The 19,739-nt window shown below is 39.7% G+C and overlaps 1 long non-coding RNA gene across 1 annotated transcript in view; it reads right to left on the bottom strand.

Moving 5' to 3' along the window:
* Positions 1–878: 878 nt before the first annotated feature.
* The window catches only part of LOC141996747 (uncharacterized), a 68,640-nt gene continuing 49,779 nt past the window's right edge, over positions 879–19,739 (bottom strand). The window contains exon 3 of the long non-coding RNA XR_012641591.1: positions 879–948. This is a non-coding gene — a long non-coding RNA (uncharacterized LOC141996747). The remainder of the gene's footprint in view (positions 949–19,739) is intronic.

Here is a 19,739-nt window from a genome sequence, read left to right as displayed (position 1 = left end):
AGCACCATTGCACATCATACCACCATTACATAGTCTGTTACCAGCACTCCTTATCTCCCAGGGTACACAGATACTACATAATCCTCCTGGTGGGTTGAGAATGCATCCCCCTTGATAGACAGCCCGCCTGTCCACTGGCAGAAAGAGGTGGGAGCAGCCCCATGGCCCCACTCCGTCCCTTCCCCTTTGCACAGGCTGCCTAGGTGGGGGCACTGGCTCTCTGAAGCCCTTGTGGTCCCAATTGCAAGGTTCTTCCATTATGCCCAGCTTCTGCACTGGTGAAGGGTGCAAGCAGATTAAGGCTTCATTCCCTTCTCCCTCTCTTTGCACATCCACACAGAGAACCAAGCACAGTCTAGCCCTAAAACACAGAACAGAGAAGTGCATCTTGGAATGAATGCTTTGTAGGCGCAATGCAGTCCTCACACTTGCATTTGTTCATTGGGGTGCGCCAGCATTTTCACATCAAACACACCATAGCTGTGCCTAGCAGTTGTCTACAGTGTAAAGGCCTGTTTGTGCTCTGGGTTCCCTTGCATGTGCCAGAATAAAGACAAGGGGAAAAGAACACACTTCTTTCTCCAAATTAGAAATTAAAAGAATTAGTAAAAAAATATTAAAATGCAGATACTTCACCATTTGGAAAAGTTTGGGATTTTTCAAAGCAATGTAAATACCTAAGCTGCACTGGTTCCAATCTCAGAAATATCACTGAAATGCCAATGGAAATGTTTCTTTGGAGATTTAATATTAAGAGGCAGAATTGAATTGAAGAGATGATAAAAAGCAAACTGTGTAGCACTTACTAATCTTGATAAATGGCTGTCCATGCTGCCAGGAGGAAATCATTGGGGATCATATATGAACCTTGGAGTTTCTGATGCGATAATTTAATTGTGGAATCCTTCTCTTCCACCTTGGGTAAATGAAAGTCAAAGCCAAGTGCACCTTTGAGAAAGAAGAGGATAGGGGTAGGTTGGTTGGAATGTGAAGAATTACTCAAGGATGTCCAGGACACACTGAAGCTTCTTTGGGGACCAACTTCCTTTCTGCCCACTTCCAAAATGAAATATGAGGTAGAAAAGCAAATATTTTCTTAATAGTATCTGATGGGCCATAAAATTAAAGTGCAGTATGTAACTTGATGTGAGCTCAGAGGCAGATGATAGCATAAAGGTTTACTTCTCATGTGGCCTTCTTATCTATATCCTTCTAAATAAGTAGGACTGTAGTGCACATCCTGTACTCCATAAATTATAACTAAAGTATAACGGTATTGGAGAAACAATATTGTTTGTAGGCCAGATTCACCAGTCCTCACTAAGTCAAAACACCCTTTAAAGTCAATTTGCAGGAATTCACAATAATTATTTTAACTTTTTTCTTATAAGGATATAATTCCTTACTCGAGAAATATGCGGCTTCTTCCTTCAAATTCTCATCTCTATTAAGCAGCTGGCACTCCAGAACAGGGAGGTGTGAACAACTGATTTTTTGGTTTGGATGCTTTTTTGAGCTTTTAAAATGTTTTTAAAACTAAAACTAAAGTAAAGTTTGAAGTGCAAAAGTATCAAATAAAAAAATTGAAAACTTTAACTTCACACACATCAAAACAGAAATCTTTTGATTTTTCAGGGTTTTTTTTTTTTTCTTTAACTAAAACAATTTGGCAAATTCTACACAAGTTCACAGAAGGTTTCGGTAGCCCAAGTTTGAACTGAAAATTTCACCCCTCTCTACTCAGAAGGCACAGGGACTTCGGGAAACTAGTATGACAGAAAGTTTCACATAAGATGAAGTATGTGGAATAGATCTGGTTGCTAGATGGGAGAGCTGTGCAGGATGGATTAACAGGGCTAGTACACAGTATTCTAATAGTATGCAAGATAGTTGGCTGACTCCCGAGTGCCCCTCTTGTGGGGGAGGTGCCTCTGCGGGGCTGTGCTATCAATTTATCCCCTCTTCAGGGCCTCTTAACAACTGACAGCCCACAGGTAATTAAAACATTCCCCTCCCCATTATTTACTGGCACTCTAAGCCACAGTTTGGTCACTCGTTCCCTTTAGCTGGGCAGTCCCCAGCACTTCTTTCCAGAGGTATGTCCCAATTCTCTTGGGCTTTACCTGACTAGAGCTCAGCCTTCTGGCTTCCAAGTCCCCAAACCCTTCTGTCAGTCAGGGTCCTCCTGCCCACTGCAGCCCCTCTCTGTCACAGCTCCTTTGATCTCTTTGTAGGTGCCTATCATACCCTCTGCAGTCTTGCTTTTATTTCTTGACCTTGCCCTCTCCTGCTGATCTTTATAGGGCAATCACCCTGCTCTCTCCCAGGTGTAGCTCATTCTGAAATCACGATTGGCAAGCCGCAGCCCTTAAGGGGTAAGCTACCCTGTTACACAGTATACTGAGGAGGCAGAATTTCCTTTTGGTGTAACGGAGACACTTCTCCTGACCTGTTAAGTTAGTAAGAAAGTCAGAAGGAAAATGGCTACAAGAATAACATAATGGTGACGGGGTAATAGGACCCTTCCTCAAGACCCTTCATGGAAGAAACTGTTAGTTTTGTCTATAGAATGAAAAGAGGAACAGAATGCTTACTAATTTGTTACCTGGAAAAGCACTGAGGGGGAAAAAACTCTCTCTTCTCATCACTCATTACTTCTTTGTTACCAGAGTTCTTTGAGGTGGACTCTGCATATTTACACACCCCACCCACCTTCCGTGCTCCTGCAAAGTCCCAATTAAAGTATCTTGGTTTTTCCATACTAGCAGTGAAAGGACCTGCAGCAGCAATGGCGACATACCCCCTTTGTACTCACACTCAGATTACATTTGAGCGTGAGATGAGGAGGGCATGGGAGCATGGGTGCTTAATGTGCACTGCTACTAGAAGGTTCTACCATCCTGCTGCACTGATTGGCATGAGTCCGAAGACCATGAATATGCAGAGTTCATCTCAAAGAACTCCAGTTACAAGTAAGTAACCTTCATTTTCTACTTTTTGGACACAGGTTACCTTTTGTTCAAGGAATCACAAGGGTGTGTTTAAAAAGAACTGTTTTCACCCAACGTAGTCAGCATACCTAATAAAGAGATGCAAAAAAAAGACCCAGATTGGGATGCTCACTTCTGCGGGCTGTGTAGACATACCCGGAGGCTATTAAGGCCACATTTAGGCTGCAATAAAAAAGTCACTTAACTTTCTACAGTGCTGAGCACCTAGCAACTCCCATTAAAATCAATTGTCTCACAGAACTCTGGATAGCCAGGCCACTTATTTAGGATTCAAAGCCCACTAAAGTCTATAGTAATCTATCCATTGACTTTGAATCAGGCCCCAGTTTAGGCTCCTATTTTCGAAAATTTTGATCCATGTGTTTGAGATCTTCTTGCCACCCATAAAAGTTATGTATGTGGCTACAAACTGTAGACAACAGGTTGAGAGTGATTTTGTCACCCTCAGAAAGATGTGTTAATTAATTTACATTTTTTGTAAAGTATATAGCTGGAAAAGGTCTTTTCAGAATATCTTTTTTAATGGCAAAATACTGCAGGAAAGCAAACAAACCACATTAATTACACTACAGGCTGTACAGGAGGCTTCCTTTGTGGGAGAAAGGTATTATTAAAACATAACCTATATGCATGTTAATGACAATTACTCACTAGTTTAATACACAGGATGTTTTTAAATAGTTTTCCCACAGATTGCAGTGCTAGTGCTCTGGGAAAGGGCTTCATTGCTTTTCTCTTCTGTTCCACTCTAGTGTGTGGGTTAAAATTTATTTGTTATAAGCAACAAGCCCTATTTTCTTTAATGGATTGGCATTTCCAGGTCAGATGAGATCAATCTACACCAGCAATGTTTTTGAGCTGTTAGTGTGTTATGTAATCAACTAAATGCTAGTTCAGCCTGGAGCCATTTAGTTTGTGGAGCCAGAACTTAGCTGACTTTAAAGAAGAAGCAAGCAAGCAGACGGATTTCAGTGAAAGATAAATTCATACTTACTAAAACATTAATAATTCTAAATCAATTAAAGTAAAATAGAGAGGGAATGACATGTGATGCCTGCGAGCAAATAGCTTAAAACTATTATTCTGGAAGGATTATTTCCCCCCAGTATTTGTAAATAATATCTGCTTTCTTAGGACTAGTTTGTACAAGCTCGCACTGCTCAGCACTAACTCACACCAATAGTTCCAATGACCTCAATGGGACTATTCATGTAAATGTGCACCAATGTGAATAAGATATTCACAAGCTAATCCTTTATTAGCAAGAATATGTCTTCTTCTTCATGAAGCCTATCTTGTGTCAACTATTCCTTTCAGTTTATTAGGGCTAGTAGGTTTGTCTAGGTACTGGACTGTGTCTCAGGAGACCTAGATTGTATTCACAGCTCTGCCAGAGACTTGCTTTGCGACGTTCACATCACTTCACTTCTCTGTGCCCTGTTTCTCCTCCCACCCTTTGTCCTTCTTGTGTATTTAGGGTCTAAGCAATTCAAGATGAGCAGCAGTTATTTTACTGTGAATTTGTACAGTGCCTATCATAATGGGGCCCCAATCTAAGTGCTACCATAAAGTAAATTATAAATAATATTAAGTGTATTCTTACTAGTTTGGCTTTTTTAAATGAGTGTTTTTCACAGAGCTGGTTTAAAGAAAGATTCCTTTCTTCCTTGTCTTTTCACTGCAGCCTCATTGTCATGCAAAAAAATACTGCTGATTATTCATAAAGTTAGCTTTGTATGTGAGGAAAAAAGTTCTTCCCTCCAAAGGCATTCAGAAGGAGTTTTGACTTAGTAATAAGCCATGTGTGCAAGCATCAAGCTAGACAACGAAGATAATAAGACACAAAGTAGTAGTCATACTCCCTAAAAGCAGAAATCTGCCTAGTTCCCCTCTCCCGCCCACCTCTCAACCCCCTCTCTCATAAGGATGTTATGGAACAAGATTCAAGTTTAACCTTGAATATATATTTGTTTTAAGCTTATTAGCATAGTTGTTGGTCTGTACATTCTCTTGTTCTTTTCATTCAAATATTTCCCCTTTTTATGTTTTAGTTTAAGGACCCAGTCTCTTGAGGTGTTTTTACCCTCAATTTCCATCAATGGGCCCTAAAAGATTAATAAATAAAATGAAGGAGACCAACACAAACATTTAGGCCTTCATTTGTAACAAGCCTCCAGAAATAAATGGATTCCTCTCATCTCTCACACAAAAGCAGTGCTGATTTTCAACAGTTTGTTTTGAATAAGACTCCCCTATATACAAACCCTATCTCAAAAATTCCGTGTGCTAAAATCCTAGAGGCCAAATTGTAGAATGGAAAGATCTCCCCTTCACCCCAAATTATACCTCCCAGTCAGTAGAATTTTATGTTACAGAGAATACTAACTTAACCTGATCTAATGTAGAGTCCAGTTTTCCATTCTGTTTAGAATTCTACAGGTTTTCTTCATTTCCCACAAGTAAACAGCTCAGACAGGTACATAAACTAGTGTGTAAAACATGAAGCTCCACAGTCATTATCATGTAGGAACAGCATCCTAAAATGTCCTTAATATAACATTTCCCTGCATGCTCTTGGTAACTGTTTCTTCACGTCATAAGAGTCCTGTAAGAAGCATAAATATTCCTCAAGGAACCAAGAGTTGTTTAAAAGTCTTTAATAGGTATCATAAAATGAAGGATAAAATGTGTGAAAGAAGAGCTGTCATGATAATGATAAAAGATATGAAGAGCTGTGCATTTCATATCAAACAGTCATGTGAGTTTTATATCAATGAGAGATTGCATGGAATTTGCAAAGGCAACTTAAATGCTACTGAGTCTCAGGTTGATATAACTAAACTGAATTTTTAGAGTTCAAATCAGCTGTGAGACAAGGTTTGCTTCATTCACCATACAATGGCAAAACAAATCCATAGTATCAGCTCAGGTATGTCTGCTGGCGAGACTGGAGAAGGAGAGGTTAAGGAGACAAATCTCTCTCTCACACACACACACACACACACTCTTTCTCTCTCTCTCTCTCTCTCTCTCTCTCTCTCTCTCACACACACACACACACACACACACACACACACACACACAAATCACAGTGTTAGCGGAGCTACAATTTCAAGTCTATTCCAGAGTAATGGCTAGAGTAACCTCCTCATCCATGGCACATTCTATGGCATAGTAGATGGCAGCCTAGCAATGAAGGATCTACACAGTAATAAACACCCCAGCACTGCCCCCAAATGCTTCCTGTGTGATGCTCACAGATAATTCCACTGGAGATTGACTCCATACCATGCAAAGGACGCATAAACCCCTATTGGTCCCCTTCTAAACCCTATCCTGCAGTTCAGCTATGGAACCATACCATATTTGCCCATCAAACTGAGATGGGTATTACAGGCCACAGCTTGAACATCTCAGCATAATGCAACACAACACAGACCAGAGGAAACTAAAAAAAGATATACACATGCATAAAAGAAACTACTGTATTTGCATCTGCAGCAAACTGTACTAACAAAGCTAATGCTACTGGACATTTCATTGCTGACAAATGTAAAGTGATACATGTTGGCACAACATCAAAAAATACAAGTACAAAATAAATGGAATTTAACTGGAAAGCACTCTAAGGTAATGGAAAGTGTTCACTGACCATATCTCTAAGCAATATGGTGGTGTTTTAAAAATATATATAAAAATTAGCATGCTTGCAACTGGTAATTTAAGAGCATAGGATAAATCTAAGAAAATTATTATAAGGTTAAACAGCTGGTATGACTCACATAGAATTTATGTTCAGTGCTGATTGCTACATTGTAAAGTGATGTTGTAACACCTGAAAAGATAAAGAGGTTGTTCCTGGGCTTAAAAGGCATAGCTAGAAGGGCAAGCATAAAAGATTTATACTGCATAGTTTAGCAGAATGTTTGATTGAGAGATACAGAATATCTTCACTAAAGTATCGAAATTAAACCTGGGGTATGGTTTTCATCCACTGTGAAATGCTTTTGTTATGGACAAACGGTCCCCTTCCTTACCTGGGTCGCAATCCAACAAAGCATTTAAGCACAAACTTACCTTTAAGTATGTGAGTAGTCTAATAAAGTCAGTGGGACCTACTCTCATGTTTCAAGTGCTTTGCTGAATAAGGGCTTTGCTTCCCAAGCACCCAACTATGGGCTATGGACCCAAAGATAGTTGGTTCTTTTCTGGAGAAATTCTTTATTGTCTTCCTTTCCCTAGTAGCATCTGATTTGGCCTCTTTTATATCATTCAGGCTTCTGCAAACTGCTCTCATAAGGATTTCATATACGATCCAGCAAGCACTCTGGGCCAAATCCTGATAACCTCATTCTGTCCTTACTGCCATTGGCTTCAGCATATAGTGCACACATGCACAAAAGTGGTCAGGAGTCTAACTGGCCAAATCCTCACCTAGTGTAAATCACCAGAGCACCATTGAAGTCAATGGAGTTACCACAAGTTATACCATCTAAGGATCTGGCCCCATATCCATAAATATAAAAATCAACCTTACAGATAGTCATTTCAAAGTTGAATATTAGGGAAGAAACACTCAATTTCTCTTTGCTGGGCATACTGAATCTTACCTATTTATACATAATTATAAAATGCAGAGTAAAAGCAAAATTATTTTAAAATAAACACATTGTAGCATTTTAGTACTCTTATAAAAGTAGAGCAGATGGTGGTTTTTAATCACATGACCCAGACAAAACCTTGAGATTTTTTTTGCACACTGTACCTTGGAGATTTTGTGAATTTCTGATTTATTGCATTCTTCTTAAAAGAAATGTGTTTTCCTGTCTCCCTTGTGTCTGCACTGGCATGTTCAATGAAGAAAAAATGGAAACTTGAGAAAGGCTTTTCTTAAAGAAAGATGAAAAACTGTTTTTGTTCTGGGGGATATGAGTGGATTTCAGCAAAAGTATCATACTTAGAGCACGAAAATAAAATAAAATGATAAAGGCTTCCAAGGTGTATTTACTTTTACATGCTACCAGTTAGTGGTCAAAAATTGCTCAGGTTAATTCAGTGGTGCATAAGTGGATCAAGTTGTATTAATTTAGAAGGAATAAAGGGACCCAAAGAATCAAAGGCATTAAGACAACCCAGTCACTATCCTACATTAAACAATGTTAAACAAGGTTCAGGGTTTGGTATACAGAGACCTCAGCCTGCTTAGTACCATGGCAAATACACCATTAAAAATCCCTTTAACTTTTTATTAAAGATACGGAAAAGATGGGAAAACAGCTGAAGCTTTTGAAATGTGAAGTATTAAATAAGGCTTTCATTTTAACAGTATCTCTTGTTCCTTTTCCCTTTAGCTGGCGAGAGTCTTTAGAAGGAAGAAACCTCTTGTCTGACAGTCTCTTAGATGGTATTAAAGATGTAATAACTGTCCTTTTGGGGGAAAAGAGAAGAAGTTAGTTGAAATGGGCTGGAGCTGTCATTGTTGCTGTTGTTAAAGTCAGATCCCATTTCCTAGAAGACAAAACAAGACAAACACACACAAAAGAGGGAAGAGAAAAGAACAGCAAAAATAGAAAATTCAGCTTTTATCTCTGGCATTGACTCTGGCTTGCAACCTCACTGCTTTAAAAACACAGGCACAGCACATGGTCTAATCAGCCACTCTGAGACCTGGCAAACTGGTACCAGGATCGGTTTGTTTAGGGCATTGCTTTTAGTTGCCTCTTTCTGGTCACAAACTTACAGCAGCATTATACCAAGATATACAGTCTTGGTTGGCAAAGCCAGATGGCAAAAGGAGAGGGATAAGAAAGAGAAGAAATAGCTGGGAAGGAAAAGAACACTCAAGGAAGAGATATGGGACAAAGTCTCACATCTCTAGCAGTGTTCAGGATTCAGCTGAAGTTGGTGGAGGTACAATGTCATTTGGTTCCCCTTCTCGGGCCTGGTCTGTTCAGGACATCTTCTGGTCTGGGATCCCTGGGGACAATGGAGGTGGCAGCCAAGATGGTGAGGCTCACTCCAGTAGCCACTTTTTCTGCCCCCCAAGTCTTGTTCTTAAAGGCCCTGAAAGGGAGTGATGGGTGGAAAAGGTCATCTCCTCATTTTTTTCACAAGTTAGGTCTAATATCTAACCTATCAATTTGGGTTTATTAATTTTCAGTCCTCCATTCCTCTTGCTTACCAGGCATGATCTTTGGGCTATACCAGTAGGACTAATTCAGTCTCTCTTTTGCACCTTTTCCCATCAGTATTTGTTATTGGTTCTTGTGACTTTCATTTAGCTTTTACAGTTGAGCTCACAATTAGGGTAAATGTGTAGTCCCAATTATTATAATAGATGGTGCACATACCCTAATAAAAATAAATAATCAGATTAACAGTTCTTTTGCAAAACCTGCCATAACATCCTCAATCCCCTGAAATCCAAAGCAAAGTAGAAAAATAATTTTAAGAAGTCCAGCTCCATAAAATCAGATCATCCTTTGCTATATTAGCATCAGTACCTTTTTGTTTCTCCAGTTATGACTCACCCGTCTGAGCACCCCATTTGCTATAGAAACATCATGGTTATAAAGAAACCCTCAAGTGGCCTATAGTACAATAGGATTTAGTGCTGTCTCCCTGAGTTCGCAGAGAGCCTGAACCAATAGTTCTGAGAAGTACGAGCTGCCCATTCTTCTTAATGGGATGTTAACTCTGGAAACTAAAGATGATATTCTACAATACAACTGCAGTTGATAGATTTCCACTCCATACGGCTAAATGCAGTGCCTTGCATAATGACAGGTTTCAGAGTAACAGCCGTGTTAGTCTGTATTCGCAAAAAGAAAAGGAGTACTTGTGGCACCTTAGAGACTAACCAATTTATTTGAGCATAAGCTTTCGCCTCACGAAAGCTTATGCTCAAATAAATTGGTTAGTCTCTAAGGTGCCACAAGTACTCCTTTTCTTTTTGCGAATACAGACTAACACGGCTGTTACTCCGAAACCTACAATACAACTAAAACTGAAAATGTGGTAACAACAAAATAAAATGAATTAAATATCAAATTCAAAACCACATTGGTTGCATTATTAATTTTTATATTTAATTTTACAAAAGCTTCTGCTTTTTAAGTGTATCCAAAGTTCTCACAGAAATAAGACTTCCCATCAAAATGAATCTATGAACTTTGCCATACAATGTAGGGCCTGGTTAGTGCAGATTACAGAAAGATTTTATTATAATCCTGGGGGATAGGTTTTTTATTTTGCGTGTGCTCAAAATTCAAACCAAGATCCAGATTCCAACCCTGCAAGTGACCTTTTTCTTCATTCTGTGGTGTTCCAAGTCTGGATTTCAATCTCACTTCTTGAGTCTATCCCTTATAAGTAGTAGAGTAATAACCACTGGTCCATAAGGAATAGCATCTCTGAGCCAAGTTTATCTTCTGCCAGTCTGAGCCCGGAAACCTTTGTTTAGTTCTGTTGCTAAATATCCTGCTTTGTCACTGAAGATAAGTATTAAATAATAGAACAAATGCCAGTGTCTTCTGTATCTAGGATTTGTGTGGAGGATGTGAAGCTTGGTGTACAGCCAAATTAATACACTTGTCCCAGAGGATTCTTGTCATGTCAGCTCTGTTTATTTAATGCAATGGGTCAGAAACACAATACTAAGCATCTGAGAGTTTTAACTCAAATCCTTGAGAATTCAGAGATTCTAAGGCCAAAAGGGACCATTGTGATCATCTAGACTGACCTCCTGTATAATATAGGCTACACAACTTATCCAAAATAATTCTTAGAGCAGACCTTTTAGAAAAACATCCAATCTTGATTTTAAAATTGCCAGTGATGGGAGAATTCACCACAACCCTTGGTAAACTGTTCCAATATTAATTACCCTCACTGTTAGAAATGTACACCTCTGAATTTGTCTAGCTTCAACATCCAGCTCTGGATCAGTTTAAACCTTTAGACTGAAGAGCCCATTTTCTAATATTTGTTCCTTAAATAGGTACTTATCAACTATGAACAAGTCACCCCTTAACCTTTTCATTGTTAAGTTAAATAGCTTGAGCTCCTTGCGTCTATCACTATAAGGCATGTTTTCCAAACCTTTATTCATTCTTATGGCTCTTCTCTGAACCCTCTCCAATGTATTAACATCCTTCTTGAATTGTGAACACCTGACCTAGACACAGTAATCCAACAGCAGTTGCACCAGTGCCAAATACAGAGGTAAAACAACCTCTCTACTCCTACTTGAGAGTCTCCTTTAATTCCCTCACAGTGTAGTAATATTGTAAGTTGTAGCCACAATGAATGGATGCGAAGGAGGAATATAGCAAAATTAGCTTTGACCTCTCCTCTGCTAACCACCCCCACCTTTTTCATTTTGAAGGTCTGAATATATAGTGTTTTAACTTTTTATTTGCTTTGCTGCTATTTGAACAAAGAAATGATTTAATGCATTAAAATGATCACAGAACCTGAATACCAAAAAGCAAACTACAAGTTATTTTAAAAGGATGAGAAAAGTATGACTATGTAAACAATGTAATGTGTCTGGCTCTGAAATTTAATTCTGCCATAGAATTGATATTAAACTGGACTTCTGCTATTGTATTTGGCCATTTTGTTGAAGGAGCATAATTCCAAACATTCTGCCTTGAAGAAAATAGTTTTCAAAAACTGGCATACTACGAAGTATTTTGTCAGTGAGGGTTTCAGTCTTCCAGCTTGTGTTGCATTTGGGCAGATCCTTTTACTAGTGTGGATGGAGCCGCAGTGAAATCAATAGGGCTCTGCAACAATGCAGGGATTCACCCAGAGATAACAAGTTGCAGGACCAATGCCTAAGAACGTGAATTTTTCACATATAGATTTATGTAAAATATGAAATATGTATTATTTCCTATTTAGGATGACATATAGAGCTGTCAGAAAAGCTTTGATCGGACCACTTTTTGTTGGAAAATCTAGTTCCATCAAAATCGCTCATTAAATCATGTTTTTGTCAAAGTTTTAAGAAATAAACTAAAAATCCTCTGTGAAACAGAATTTCCATTCTCTGCACAGCTCCAGTGACATATGCATCTGTACTTGTATATTATGTATGAATGATCTGTGAGTGTAACAAAAGCACATCTTTGAAATACAGGTGCTAAAAGCTGCTAAAACTTTACTTTGGTTCACAGTGCATCATCCCTGGTTTCTGCAAAGGGACTATGGGCTTTATCTGATAATCCTCAAACACTATACATGAGAAATAAAGCAATACATTTAAAATGTAGTGAAAAATGTGACATTAAAAATATATGTCCCATCAGTCTTAAAACCCAACTAAAAGCTCATGCAAAAGTTCAGGTTATATTTAAAAGGGTTTCCAAAGTACTCAAAGGAAAGAGCTTATCAAAATTGTTTATGAGCCAGGAATAGTCTTTCCCAATGTCCAAGGTGGCAATATGCTTCAAGGGAATTTTAAACTCATTGGGATATTATAGGTTTAAAATATCCTTCTGACAAGACCAAGCCTCCTCCTCCTTGTTTTTTTGCATTCCATTTCATAGAGTCATAGAAGATTAGGGTTGGAAGAGAGCTCAGGAGGTCATGCAGTCCAACCCCCTGCTCAGAGAAGGACCAACCCCAACTAAATCATCCCAGCCAGTGCTTTGTTAAGCCAGGCCTTACAAACCTCTAAGGATGGAGATTTCACCACTTCCCTAGGTAACCCATTCCAGTGCTTCACCACCCTCCTAATGAAATAGTGTTTCCTAATATCCAATAGACCTCCCCCATGCCAATTTGAGACCGTTGTTCCTTGTTCAGTCAACTGCCACCACTGAGAACAGCCTACCTACATCCTCTTTGGAACCCCCCTTCAGACAGTTGAAGGCTGCTATCAAATCCCCCCTCACTCTTGTCTTCTTCAGACTAAATAACCCCAGTTCTCTCAGCCTCTCCTCATAAGTCATGTGCCACAGCCCCCTAATCATTTTCGTTGCCTTCCGCTGGACTCTCTCCAATTTGTCCGCATCCCCTCTGCAGTGGGGGGACCAAAACTGGACATAATACTCCAGATGTGGGCTCAGCAGTGTCGAATAGAGGAGAATAATCACTTCCCTAGTTCTGCTGGCAATGCTTCTATTAATGCAGCCCAATGTGCTGTTAGTCTTGTTGACAACAAGGGCACACTGCTGACTCATATCCAGCTTCTCATCCACTGTAATCCCCAGGTCCTTTTCTGTAGAACCTAAGTGCAGGACTCTGTACTTGTCCTTGTTGAACCTCATCAGATTTCTTTTAGCCCAATCCTCCAATTTGTCTAGGTCGCTCTGGACCCTATCCCTATCCTCCAGTGTATCTACTTCTCCCCCCAGCTTATTGTCATCCGCAAACTTGCTGAGGGTGCAATCCATCCCATCATCCAGACCATTAATGAAGATGTTGAACAAAACCGGCCCCAGGACCAACCCCTGGTGCATTCCACTTGATACCAGCTGCCAACTAGACAACAAGCCATTGATCACTACCCACTGAGCCCGACAATCTAGCCAGCTATCCACCTTAAAGTCCATTCATCCAATCCATACTTTTTTAACCTGGTAGCAAGAATACTGTGGGAGACAGTATCAAAAGCTTGGCTAAAGTCAAGATATATTACATCCATATTCACAGAGCCAGTTATCTCATCACAGAAGGCAGTCAGGTTGGTCAGGCATGACTTGCCCTTTGTAAATCCATGTTGACTGTCCTGATCACCTTCCTCTCCTGAAAGTGCTTCAAAATGGATTCCTTGAGGACCTGCTCCATGATTTTTCCAGGGACTGAGGTGAGGCTGTAGTTCCCCGGTTTCAGCAGTGCATTAGGTAAAATGATTAAAACTGCAGATAGACCACAGCTAATCCACGTCAGCAGTGCTTGAACCAAGAACTACCGCAAAACAAAAAGGAGGAGTGAGCTGTAAGAAAGTAGTAATAGCCAGAGTGGTAGAAAAATGGACAAACTATTATATTGTAAAAAATAAATCAAATTTCAAATGTATTTTCATTTTGTAGGGTTTAAAATGGACTCATTTTTGTTTTCAACATATTTTGGGAAAAAAGTTAAAATTTTTCATTTTTCTCTTCTGAGTACAATAAAATTAACAGTGTTCACAGTTGCATGTGCTCTGTCTCTTTTCCCTCCCCCCAACTCACTCACTCACTCTCTCTCTCTCTCTCTCTCACACATACAGAGTTGGTTCTTGTTTCTCTCTCACACACAAGCCTCTCTTTGAGCATTTGCCCACATGGATCCCACGGTAGATGAGTGACTAGCAGTTACCTCTCAAGAAGGTTGATGATAGGAGTCCTATCTAAATAACGACTGCAGGCAGCCCTTCGAAACTGGGCGTCTATTCTAGCAGCTGCCATAATGGTAAATATATGAACTGAACTGCAAGTAGCTGCTCTACAGATCTCAAAAAAACCAGGCTCCCCAAAAGCAAGCTCCAGATATGGACTGAACCATAATAGAGGGTGTCTGACTCAAAATTGAAGGGCTTGTTTATTTAATGGGTAGGAAATCTTAGTGCAGACTGTAACTCATTTAGAGAGCATTTGAGGAGAAGCAGCCTGCCCTCGAGACTTATTACCAAAAGCCACAAAGATTCTGGATGATTTTACAAAATAGCTTTGTACTGGCAAGATAAAAGGACAGACCTTTAAGAACATCTAGTATGTGGAGTTTAGCCTCTGTAGAAGAGTCATGAGGAGAAAATGACTGTAAGTGTATAAACTGATTTATATTAAAATCCAAAACTACTTTTGTTTAAAATGTTGGATGTGCTCTGGGAGTAACCTGTCCTTGAGAAAAATGGTGTATGGAGAGCTTGCCAGCAAAGCCTGAATTGCTACCAAAAAGGCTGTTTTAATAGAGAGATGATATAGTGAACATGATGTGGAGTCAAAGGGAGAGTCCATTAAAGAGAGGAGCACTGCATTCAAGGGCCAGGTAGGGAAGGGCTCTTCATCTGATGAAAAAAAATGACTGATCTTCAATAGGTGGGCAATATGCAGAAATAGCAGCAAGATGAACTCTAACAATATAGGAGCGATAAAAGAACCCAAGGCCTGAGTGTATCTTTGAATGGACCATAATGGACCACTTTGCATGATATGCCTCTCCAGAAGAGGCTTTTCTGCTTCGGCTCAACACCTCTATACAGCTGCTGAATAGCATCTATCTGAAGAACTTAGCCAGACAGCCTCCAAGTTGTCACATGTAGATATACCAGATATACCTGTGTAGAGCACCAGGCCCTGGTTCTGCAAAATGATGTCCGGGAGTAGCTGCCATACAAGATGGGGATGCAGATTAATAGAATTCTGATTCCTGAGGTGTAGAAATAGGAATATACTCAGTTCTCACTGTATGAGATGCAGGGACCAGTACCATAGAGGTTGGATGCAGAGAGACTTTAAGTACCTTGGCTACCGTACCCAGCAGACACCTGGATAATACAGACAAATGAGAGACATCCAACAAGGGGGACTCTGGTTCTGGAGTAATAATAGGGGCAGCAGGAAATGTAGAAACAGACCTAGCAGATGAAGGAAGTGGTAACAGTGTCAGCTGATGCCAGAGTTGTAGCAGAAGTCTTATCAGGATGCAGTATTGATGACTCTGTGGTGAGGTGCTGCTGCCAGTGGTGCTAGGGAAGTGATGTCAGCCATCACAGATAGAGGATCTATAGCAGAAGAACATAACCTCCCCAAGTCTTTGAAGCCTCACCGTACCAATGAGGTTTCAAAGGATTCACCGTAGGCAAGTCAGCATGATGACTTTTAGCCACCACCTTGGTCTTTCCTGGGAACAGCAACCAGATGAAGACTGACAAGACAGCTCAGAGCGCTTGACACAAGCATGAGATCTCTCAGGGTATGTCTACACAAGATAAAAACTCGTGGCTGGTTGCTGGCCTGGGTCGGCTGACTTAGGCTCACAGGACTCAGGCTCTTGGGCTGAAAAATTCCTATGTAGGTGTTCGGGGCCCAAGCTGGAACCCAAGCTCTGGGACCCTGCAAACCCAAACATCTAAACATCAGTTTTTAGCCCCACAGCCTGAGCCCAAATCAGCTGACCCAGGCCAGCAGCGGCGTGCTGTGAGTCTTTTATCCCTGTGTAGATGTACCCTTAGAGTCAAATGATTTCTTAGCCCTCAGAGTCTGTCATAGGCAGGGCAATTGCTGAAACTGGTTTTGAAGCAGGGTCAGATTGCTTCTGACGGATGTCAATATCAGAGACACCATCCTTGTATCAAAAATAACTTTAAAACAGACATCGCAAGCTCTCTGTGTGTGCTTAGAAAAAGAACTATAAATTGCACTTGTTCAAGGTAGAAGACTTTCCTAAACAAATCAGACATTTCAAAAGGGCACCATGGGCAGACATAGCTGTCTTAAAGTAAGGGGCAGATTTTAAAACCGGAGATCCATTCTGAGACATCAGACCTACTTCTTGGTAGTGAGGTGAGACTCAAACCATGACACGTCCTTTTTAAAAAAAATAAAAATAAAATAAAGCCAGAGGACTTAAAGAAAACTTATATAAAACTACACTAATATTTAAACTAACTAATTATAAACCCTAAACTATCTAAGAGCTACAGATATGTAGGAGGACACTATGGGCTCTAATTTGCTATCACAGGGAGTGAGAAGGACCTGAGTGGTGGGTGGGGCTGCTCTACCATTTATACACTTGTTGTATGAGGCATAATGATGTGCACGCTGCATGCACAGCCCCAGTAGACACTTCTGGCTAAAAGATTCTGGGCTTGCATGCATGGTGTGCAAACATATCTACAGTGTGATCTATGAGGACAAATACTTAAAGTAGTATGTGCAGTTATCAAAATTGAGTATGCAAGTATCCAATTTCTGTGAGAAATCATGGTACTTCAACAAATTTTTTAACCATAAAACTCACAAATGTGCATGATGACCTAATTAATGAATTGATACATTGCATTTGACAGGTTAATATCTGGACTGTCCTGTACAATGACATGTGTGCACTACAAAATTATGCAAACAAAAGCATGTTGCAATTAGGAAGTCTCTCGTGGAATTTTGCCAGGGGTAAATACAGTGTTGTCTACTCTTGCAATCACTGTAGTAGCAGAAGTGGCCTTGATTAGCATTATCAGTGTCAGTGTGCCAATGGAAAGAACTTTTTATCCAGCCACTCTTTTAGATTAGCCTTTTTAAGTGTTCCACTAATTGTTTTTTCTTCATTTGCATCAGCAGGAGACCCAATTATAGTTCTATCTTCATTTTGCAATAACCTCCTTTTTAAATAGCATAAGTCACCCTTTAACCTCTTATTACAGAGATAGCTTAAAGGCTCAATACAGAAATAGTGCAAATCTTAAATTCAATTTTTCAAAAATGGCATTTTATAATTGTTGGTCACCTGCAGTTTAATTTAAAACATATTACATCCTCTAGAAGAAGCACTACCTTTCACCATTGTGATCTTGTGTGTATAATTTTAGGTTTTATCCTCATACATACCTTTCCTGATACACATTCCTGATAAAAATCATATGATCCTTTTTTGGGGGGTAGTAGGCATTTAAATACATTTATTGCAACATTCCTGTTGGCAATGTTTATGATCTGGGTAGGAATCTATTGTTACTCATTTAAATCAATACCTCTTAAAAAATAAGTAGGCCACTGAGCCTTGTAAAAGTAGGCATTAAGCTTGAGAGTCACGGTATGAGACAGACTGATGTGTACTAGGTGTGGGAGGAGGAGTTGGAATATTCCTGCAATACACCTCACAATATGGCATTAGCTGGAATTTCAAAAGAGGTAGCTTTTCCTCCTAGCTGGAAAGAGGATGTAGTACAACTGTATAATATATGATGGTAATTCAGCAAAAATCTGACTGTACTCACTGGAGAAAAGAAGGCTAAGAAGGGATATGATGGAAATCTTTAAAATGCTATCAGGAATAATAAGGGTAGAGCTTGCCCTACTCTTAAAAAATTAAGTACTTGGACAGAATAAACGCTAGAACTGGGAGATGGTTAGCAAGGGATAATTCTCTGCATGTGCAAATTGGCTCAGATTCATTAAAGTTAATGGAGCTGCATGAGTTCACACTAGAAGAGAATTTTACCCCTTAAAATGGCAGCAAGAATATAGCTAAAGGCAATGGATTATTAATTTAAACTGAGGGAAAATAGAATAAAAGAAAACCTATTTCATAGTTAGGATTTGGATCTTCTCTAGCACTTTGTAGTCTTAATGCCAGGCTCCTGGGAGGACTACATTTCCACAATACAATATGGACCAATTTAACTGCATGGATTATCAAGGGAGTCATGTAACTGTATGTGCATCATAGGAGATGTAGCCCAGCCACAGTGTTTGGCAATGGTATAAGGTGTAATTTTGCTATTACTGGGAATTCAGATGGCCACAAAGTGTCAATTTGTCAAAATGTGCTCCTGAACCCAGGTTGCAGGAGTCTGATATGATTGCTATTGATCCTCACCTGAGAATCCTCACCCAACCCTGGAGGTGCCTGAATTCTCTCAGCACCTAAATTTCCATCCTCAAACTAAGTGTTGCTCTGCCTAGCTCCTCATAGAGCCTGATCCCGTAAACATTTTCAGAGTCTCCCTACTGGACTGGGATTCACACAAAACACCAGAGGTAGTGATTTCAGGAATGTCGAAATGTTTCATTTTGATTGAAAATGTCAAAACAATGTTTTTGAACTGAAATTTTTCGGAATTTCAATTCTACAAAAAAATTCAAAATTCCAACTCTTGGTCACAATTTGGGATGAAAACAAATGCAAAGATGTAAGAATTTCCCATGGGACAGAAATTCCAAATTTTGCTCAATTCTAATGGTTGCAGGTTTCAGTTAAGATGAATGGGACATTTCATACCTCCTGAAGCGACAGCTTTGCAAACTCTGCAGGCTCTGCAAACTTAGGTCACATTTTCAAGCATTTCTTTGCATTCATAAGGGCTAGACACGCCTTTTTTAATGAAAGCCAAGATTCTGATCTCATCATGTGTCTTCAGTAGCTGGGGCCCAAGGCATGAGCCCATGATGCCTATGTTTTATTCCAGCTCAACATCCAGTCCTCCCTCCTGACTGTGCAGAGCAGATCCTGATCATGTGCATGTATCAGTGTTTTGCTGAATGAGTGAAACTATAGGCTCAGAAGAAATAAATTAAAACAATCAAATATATGCTTCCTTCATGTGGGTATGTTACTTATGACTAGCTAGAGGAAATAAATTTGCAGACAAAATTTAAAAGCAGGGTAGCTGAGAATCAGTTTAGATGCATGATGAACCAAGACACACATTCTATTCCAAGCTACAAAAACATTCTGGTTTTGCTGCCAGTGTCAGCATAATTAATAAATAACACTTACCACATACTGACATGAAGACGGAAAAGGTTAGCACAATGAAAAGAAATGTAAGCAGCAGAACTGTGACAAGGTCTGTCCCCATGTCCACTGAGCACACAAAGCCTTCCATGAGCACTTAGGAAAAAAACAACACTAGGCTATGCCAGTGTGTTGTCCCAATCAATCAGAGTATGCATGATGAATCATAATGCAACATAATGTGCTATGGAAAATTTCTGGACTCTGCTGTGTCCTAATTCATTCCTAAGGAGTGATGACCCCACAGATATTACACTTCTGATATATCTTCTGCTG

This window comes from Natator depressus, chromosome 12, assembly GCF_965152275.1.
Source record: "Natator depressus isolate rNatDep1 chromosome 12, rNatDep2.hap1, whole genome shotgun sequence".
Classification (NCBI taxonomy): domain Eukaryota; kingdom Metazoa; phylum Chordata; order Testudines; family Cheloniidae; genus Natator; species Natator depressus.
Note: the sequence above shows the minus strand (reverse complement) of the source record. Positions and strands in the feature narration are given on the sequence as shown.